General features: G+C 38.6%; 1 long non-coding RNA gene across 7 annotated transcripts in view; it reads right to left on the bottom strand.

Moving 5' to 3' along the window:
* Nucleotides 1–8602, bottom strand: part of LOC149749044 (uncharacterized) — a 29991-nt gene that overhangs the window by 19419 nt on the left and 1970 nt on the right. For 4 of the 7 annotated variants that reach the window (XR_016393635.1, XR_016393636.1, XR_016393638.1 and 1 more), the window contains exons 1-2: nucleotides 6257–8590; nucleotides 4499–5921 (exon numbers count right to left, since the gene is read on the bottom strand). This is a non-coding gene — a long non-coding RNA (uncharacterized LOC149749044). Of the gene's footprint in view, nucleotides 1–4498; nucleotides 5922–6256; nucleotides 8591–8602 lie in introns of those variants that run through there. The other 3 variants (XR_016393637.1, XR_016393639.1, XR_016393641.1) reach the window with 2 other exon arrangements.

Here is an 8602-nt window from a genome sequence, read left to right as displayed (position 1 = left end):
ACTACTAAAAAATCACATGGCACTGAGAAGCAGAAAAGAAGATTTGAATAAATGGAGAGAGATATACTTGTGGATCAGAAAACTGGCCCTTCAGCCATCCATGCACTACGGACTTCTGCCAGGTGGTTAGCTTCCCTAAGCCTGTCATGAAATACCGACGGATTTCCTGCTTCCCTCAACTAGTCAACTGGTATCTTTGGATTTTCTCTTTCAATCTAATCCACCTGCCATCATCTCCCTGCCTTTTGAATTGTATACATCACTTTATCCCTTGAGTTTCCTTTGCCTAAAAAGAACCGTTTCTTCACCATTTTCTGTTCTTGGTAAGATGCAGCACTTTTTTTCCCAGATCACACCAGCCCAAGAGTAAAGTATTAAGTCTCCCAAATCCATATGTCTCTGACTCCGATTCGGACTCTACCAGCACTTCAAGAGCTCCAGTTTCCCTGCAACAGCTTTGGGTGCCCCAACGGCTGCCTCATGGATGCTCTACAGAAAAATCCTCTGATTACCCACTTGGTTGGCGCCATTTGCTCTTCTGCTGCTGCTGTTTCCTGGCGTTGCTAATGAACAAAACAGCAGCCATGCTGCCGTGGCCACCGACGGTACTATAGCTAGCTACTGGGACCCACCAACAGGTACCAGTCCTGATGGAACCTGCCGATGTCTGTGCCATGGGTCCTGTCCTCTGACACTTCCCAAGCCTTGCAACTGATGCTACTGACACTTTCTGTTCTCAGTGTTACAGCCACTATAATTCCTACACCATTTTCCACTTTAGCTACCATGCTCTATCATTCTGAGTCTGAGAGTTGGGCTGTAGAGCTAAATGCATAAGCCTCTGCTATACTCAGATCATCTGTCCACTACAATGCTGGCCAAATGTCCTTCAATCAAACATAGGCTCCTGAAAAATCTTCCCTAGTTTAAAAAATTAAGCATTTATTTATTCTGCCTTTTTAGGAAAAACTTAATTCATCTCCAGTTGATAAAGGAAAGCTCCTCTTTATTGAAGAATGCTAGATAGTGATAATAAATGTAGAAAGAATGGGAGAATCAGAAAATCACCATTTGGCACCCCCTGCCCCTCAATGAAATAATTGATTCAAGCAACAACCATCAGTGGATGTCAAAAAAGATAAATAAATAAAACAAATATGGCAAAATGCTAGCACTTACTGAATTAAGTGGTGGGTAAATTCTTTTAATCTTCTGAAAAAAATTTTTTCAATAAAAAGTTGGGGCAGGGTCAAGTCTCCCTTAACTTAAGGTGAGGTCTTTCTCATGAGGATTGGTGTTCCTTTATGTAAATGGAACCCTGGAGTCATCTACCCATGCCAGAAGCCAGATATACTGACTTGTGAGGTGAGCACAGCTTCAGCCTGAGCTGAGAACCCTGCTACACTTGAGTCATAGTGCCTTCCTGATGCCTTCCTCTTTCTGAACCTTTCAGCTCTGTTTCCTCCCATCTGTCTTAAGGACAACCCTTGAAAACAAATATGAGTTTACAATTGCATAGTCACAACAGGGAGCAAACCAGAACCATCTGGGGAGCTTTTTCAAAAGATACACACCCAGAGCCTGACCTATAGATATTTCCATTCTTGGGTGGGCCTTGGGCACATGATCTTGAAAAAGTCTCCAGATAACTCTGATATACCTCTCTGAAAGAGAAGTGTTTCTCTGAAACTATACTTAGGCTTTTTCCTGAAGAATCTATACAAACATCCCTGACTTACAATGGTTCAACTTAACGATTTTTTGACTTTACAATGGCATGAAAATATGCATTTAGAAGAAACTGTACTTTGAATTGCGAATTTTGATCTTTTCCCAGGCTAGTGACGACACTCTCTCTTGATGCTGGGCAGCCACAGCCCCCAGTCAGCCACACAATCACAAGGGTAAACAATTGATACACTTAAAACCATTCTGTACCCAGACAACCATACTGTTTTTCACTGTCAGTACAGTGTTCAATAGATCGCGTGAGACAGTCAACACTGTATTATAAAATAGCTTTGTGTGAGATGATTTAGCCCAACTGTAGGCTAATGTAAGCACGTTTAAGGTAGGCTGGGCTAGGCTATGGTGTTCAGTAGGATAGATGTACTAAACGCATTTTCAACTTACAGTATTTTCAACTTATGATTTCAACTTAGGTTTATTGGAACATAACCCCATCATAAGTTGAGGAAGATCTGTATACATAAGAAAGGATGGGGGCAGATTTAGAAATTGAAAAGATAAATATCAACTTAGGAAACTGAAAAAAATTCAGATTGTTGGTATGGTAGTTATTAATGCTGCTCACTGATGTCTAATTCTCTCTTTCCTAAACCCAGAAAACTGCACTTTCCCCTGCTCGTTTGAAGTTGGACCTAGCTGTGTTACTGGCTTTGGCCAATGAAATATAAGCATCAGTGCATGTGTCACTTCCAAGCAGAAGACTTCAAGAGACAGTGCACAAGTCACCATATCCCCTTTTCCCTCCCTTGGTGACGGTGGAAGCACATGTTAAGATGTGCTGAGATCCCTGGGTGACTATGATGAAAAAGCCTCTGTCATCCCAGGACATGAAATGGGAGTAAGAAATAAAGATTTTTGTGGAAAATCATGGAAATATGGAAGTTGTTCATTAATGCAGCATAATCTACTCTATCTGGACTGATAAACTGGCAAACCTTCTTTCACGGAGCCAAAGCAATTTAAAGAGAATCAGTTCTGTCTTCATCAATGAGTAAAAATTTACAGAGACGGTGTTGATAGAGGGAAACGGGGGAGCTTTAGGGTCAGAGCTACCTAAGTTTAAATCCATGGTGTCATTGTTTGTTGTAATAATAAAAATAGTATATAATGTCTGTGTAATATACAACTACTTTTAGTAACCACTAACACTTATGAAGTGCTCACTATGTGCCAGGCACTGTGCTGAGCACTTTACATGGATTATTTCACTTATTCTTCCATAACTTGCCCAAGGTCAGAGAGCTAGGAAATGGTGGAACAAGGATTCTAACACAGGCAATGGAGGCACAGAGCCTGTGATCTTAACCACACCTCTATTTGCCTCACTCATTTGCCTCTTCTATAAATGGAGATTAGGCAATATGCAAAAAGGTAACATGAGTGATTACTAATCATGACCTACGGGAATGCAGTACTGTAAAAAGACGGGAGCACAGGCACGATAATCAAATGCTACATTACTATGCTTGCATTACTTAATGGCTAGTATCGAAATGATCACTGTTAACTTCTTTAAAGAAAGGTTTTTTAAAGTAAAGATACAGTGTACAAACAAATAGCACCTATAAAATGCCCAATGATGTAGTAACTGTATCCAGTAGCTCCAAACCATTATGTCTTAAAGTCCAAGAAAAAAGTTTTCAATAGCGAGAAGATATTTTACGCTCAGCTAGCCACAAATAATATACTGGGATCATTCATTTTAATAACCCTACGTTCATATATCAATTGTTAACTACATAAGAAAACACCATTATTAAATGTGAAGCCATTTGTTCTGGGCACTTTCTTCGTTTAACTTCCTCCTTTCTTTTGCTTCCTTATACAATACTGTAAGAGTACAAGTACAGACTTTCTACATAGACCGTCATGTCTTCTGCAAACAAAGACAGTTTCATTTTCTCCCTTCCCAATCTGTATACCTTTTACTTCCATTTCCTGTCTTATTCATTAGCAAGGACTTCCAATATGATGTTGAAGAGGAGTTGCCTTGTTCCTGATCCTAGTGGGAAAGCTTCTAGTGTCTCACCATTAAGCATGATGTTCACTGTAGGTTTTTCGTACATGTTCTTTACCAAGTTGAGGAAGTCCTCTCTATTCCTACCTTACTCAGTTTTTATGATTAATGACTATTGGATTTTGTCAAATGCTTTTTCTGCATCTATTGATAGGATCATGTGACTTTTCTTCTTTAGCCTGTTGATGTGATGGATTACACTGACTGATTTTCAAATGTTACACCATTTTATATGTAACTGTATATAATTCTTTTATACACTGTTGGATTCCATTTGCTAATATTTTGTTGAGAACTTTTGCACCTATGTTCATGAGAGATATTGATCTGTAGTTTTCTTTTATGTAATGTCATTGTCTGATTTTGATATTAGAGTAATCCTGGCCTCACAGAATGAGTTAGGAAGTACTCCTTCTGCTTCTATCTTATTGAAGAGACTGTAGAGAATTGGTATAATTTCTTTCTTAAATGTTTGGTAGAAATCACCAGTGACCCCGTCTGGGCCTGGACTTTCTATTTTAGAAGATTATGACTTATTCAATTTCTTTAATAGATAAAGACCTATTCAGATTGTCTATTACATGATCTTTTGATAAGAAGGGTTCATTCCACCTCTCTTGCTAAGATCTTCCATAACTTATGGCTTCATAATTTCCTTCTCAGTTTAGCATATGCCTTTTAGTCCATTGTCATCTCTTATCACTCCCACTCCCTGCATATCTGACTACTTACATTTCTCCCAAAATGTCAAACTCTGTCATACTCCCATGCAGTTATAAGGGCTTCTCTGTATTCCTAAGGCATCCTTTTCTAACTTGTATTTATCCTACTGAACTCAGCTTTCTGCAGAAGCGTTTCCTGATGTTTCCAGGCAAGTTAGCTGCCGCATTCAACCTGTATAATAGAGAAACAAAAATTATTCTTTAAAATTACCAAAAAAGTCCAAACTTTTTAATAGTTATTTTAAATGTTTGACGTAATTCAAGGTATGAAATAAATACTGACCTGGTTGTTGATTGTGTCCTTTATAAATTCATTATCTAAGACAGACAGACACACTTTGACACAGCACATCAACAACGATACAAACACTGAACAATAAAGTATCATTTCAAGATAAAGGTTAAGTATATATCAAGATTGAAGACAAACGTGAGTACTCATTTAGGTGTATGCTTAGATGTGTCACTTATTAGGAATGCATTACAAAATGTTTGAGTCTTTTTGTTTCTTTTTATTTATCCTGAATGATTAAGCGCTTACACTCTGAAGTCATATAGACTTCAAACAAACACTACTTATAATCTGTGAGATCTTGGACAAGGGAGTAAACCAAGCCTCAGTTTCCTCATGGAGATAAAAAATAAACAGTAACTGGTAGTGATAGTAAATGATGGTACTGATATTACTTGAATTATTAAAAACAGTGTCATTATGTAGACCTCTCTTTCATTCCACATACAGTGATGGATAAAATATTTTTTATCATGGATCCTTAGTGCCCTGTGAATAATAGCCTGTTGAAAAGAGAACCCTTTCTCCAACATAGTGCCCCTTTATTCATTTTTATAACTTTGACAGAAGTAGTTGAATTCAGCGGCCACTAGATGGAGCAACATTCCTAGCAGAGTAATCCTTCCTAACCAAGAACTTTCAGTATTTATTAAAAATAAATCATGTCTAGAAAAATAATCACTCATAATTATAGGTTACCTGGATACATTTTACAGGGAAACATACATGACTTTGAATACCTCAGAGATATTAATATGAGAAAACAAGCAGGACAAAGATTTGAATACACCATAATCATATGTGGTATTACGGGCTGAACTGTGTTCCCCCAAAATTCACATGTTGAAATCCTAAACCCTGGGACCTTAGAATGTGACTGTATTTGGAGGTAGGGTCTTTAAAGAGGTAATTAAGTTAAAATGAGGTCATTAGGGTGGGCCCTAATCCAATACGACTGGTGTCCTTATAAGAAGAGGAAATTTGGACACAGAAGTGTACAAAGAGAAGACGATGTGAAAACACAGGAAGAAGACAGTTATCTACAAGTCAAAGAGAGAGACCTGGAACAGATGCTTCCCTCAGGCCAGTTAGAAGAAACCAACTCTGCTGAACCTTGATCTTGGACTTCTCACTTCCAGAACTGTAAGAAAAATATACTTCTGATGTTTAAGCTGCCCAGTCTGTGGTACTTTGTTATGTAAACCCTAGCAAACTAATACATGTGGAAAGGAATACCAGAAAGAAAACTCCATGAGGGCAAGAATTTTTGTCTTTTTTGTTCATTGTTTTATCCTAGGCACCTACAACGATGCCTGGCACATAATAGGTATTCAACAAATATTTGCTTTGTGAACTGATAAATAAAGCAGATTAATAAAATTCTTGCCATAGATGACTCTATTAAATACCACCAATGTTTCAGTAATGCTTTTTATTTTCATAAGACCTGAGGACACAAACACCCAGTGCTCTTACCAAGTGCTGTGGTGTAATTGGTCTGCTGCCACAGCTCAAATGTACAAAATCCACTGGTGAAACTCCTGTTATGATTCAGTTCCGGAGTAATTTCCTGAAGAACAGAAGAGCTAAGAAGACAAAAATGCTGCTGTAATACAATAAAAGTGAATTAGTCCACACAGAGAAACAGATCAACCTAGTTAGACCCATCCTGGTGAAAATGCCACATACAGACATAGCTTGCTGGTACTGCTGTTCCCTCAAAAGCATTTGGTTAGCTGATTTCACTGCAGTCGCTGTGAACAGCCTGGAATCATAATTTAAAGGAAAAGAAAATAAATAAGGACTTTTCTCTGTTGTTCTTAAAGCATTTCTTACGTGGACACAGGAAAAAGACTAATTAAATTTCCTTCTGACTTATTCAATTATAAATTCATGGTGCATGTTTGTCTCAAACCCATCTCCATGTCTTAATGTCATCGCTGTCACCATCAATCAATACTTAATTTGGTACCCTGAATATGCTAGGGAAATAACAGCAAAATAAAACATGAAAGAAATATGGAATAAATACTCTGATTTTAACTTATATGCAAATACTTTAAATAACAGCTAGAGGAAAAATTCACCAAAATGATAATAGTTCTGTTAGAGGCAATAATAGGAGAAGTAATTCTTTCTTTCTTCAAATTATTTGTAATTTCATATAATAAGTCTCAGTTTTTAAAGCATAAAGTTCTCAAAAAACATTCTAACTTCTAATCACTACTGGAAGAAATTTTAGGACTAGAAATTCCCCCAAAGAGAGAGGGTGATACAATAATATTTATTTTTAAAGTACATTTAATCAATACATTTATGCATAATATGCATAAGAAAGCCAGAATACAACAGTTTCAGGGGCAAGTGAAATTCAGCGTTTTAAAATCTAAATCTGTAAATTCCGATCTATTCTGAAAGTAATCTAAAAATCAAGTCAAGTCTTGTTCTCAGCTTGGGGCCTGGAATTAGCTGCCGAACTGATGCAACCTGAAACCAGGGCCAACAAGTGTTTACCAAATTCTTCGTCCCAAAGGGTGAAGCCTCTTTTCTAATTCTCCAGAAGTGATGCTGTTGGAATTGCCTTGAGAATTGAATCAACGCAGCAGGCAGGAGTACAAACATTAAATTCATTCTGAAATATTTTCCTTTCCAGCAAAAAGGCAAGCTAAATACTTTTTCACAAATTGATTATGCAATGTGTAATCAAACCCTCCTTTATTAAAAGTTTTAATTAGCCGCCTGTGCATTTGCTCCTCATTCCTGGGAACTGCGGCATAAACAGGAAGTTCATGCCTCTGGGGCTTATTCGTTATGGAATGGAAAAAATGAAGCTGTGGACTTTCTCCAGGATAATTTAGAGGGAAAGGATCATTAAATAACTGTACTCCCCTCCTTATCTGCTCCAGAAGGCTTATAAACCAAGTGACTGCACAAGCTGTACTCCACCCCCAGGAATATAAGCAGTTCTTTCCCACATGTGACTGGAGATCAACTTGAGAGCTCTGCATTAGCCGTGAACCACACACTAGTGTCTGTACCCCAAAGCAACGATGATCAGCCACTCTCTTAACACCTGTTAACAATCGTGTGTGCTCCACTTTCTACCCTGACCACCACAAGGCTCCAGACCTAAAACTAGAGAGAAAGTCTACCATTTCAATTACCCAAACACCACAAAGTGTTAGATATTACAAGGCCAAAGGGAGAACTTTGTGGTGATGGAATAGCTCTGTATTTGACTGTAGTGGTAGTTATACAAATCTATGCTTGAGACAAAATGGCATAGAACTATATATACGTTTGCGCCACTGTCAATTTCCTGGCTTTGATACTACAGATAAGTAAGACGTAACTATTGGGGGAAACTGGGTAGAGGATACCTATAACCTCTCTGCATTGCCTTTGCAACTTCCTGAGAATCTGTATTTATTTCTGCATGAAATGTTTTTAAAAGTGCACCTGCTTGTGTGCATCACCATACTTTGAACGGTTTGCATTCGGACAAGTTTTATCGAGAATTAAACACAGCCTGGTTTTCAAAGGCGAGGTTTCAGCCACCACCCAGCACAAAGCGTGAGGTGCGTAATACTCTTGCCTGGGCTTTTCCCTCCGCCTGGGATTCCTTTTCCGACCTCCCACCCCGCCAGTCCCCCTTCCCAAGGGTGGCTCCTTCTCATCTTTCAGGTCACACCTCAATGCCACCTCCTTACAGCGGACTTCCCTTGTCCCCTTAACTAGAGTAGCTGCCCTCGGCTATCCTCTGAGTCCCCCGTGCCCTTCGTCGCGCTCTTCCCCCCGTATAATGACTTGTTTACTTGCTTG

Source organism: Delphinapterus leucas, chromosome 6 (assembly GCF_059928025.1).
Source record: "Delphinapterus leucas isolate spDelLeu-1000000601 "Yukka" chromosome 6, BTC_Dleu_Yukka2, whole genome shotgun sequence".
NCBI classification, from domain to species: Eukaryota; Metazoa; Chordata; class Mammalia; order Artiodactyla; family Monodontidae; genus Delphinapterus; species Delphinapterus leucas.
The sequence above is the reverse complement of the archived record's forward strand: the minus strand, read 5'-3'. Positions and strand labels throughout refer to the sequence as shown.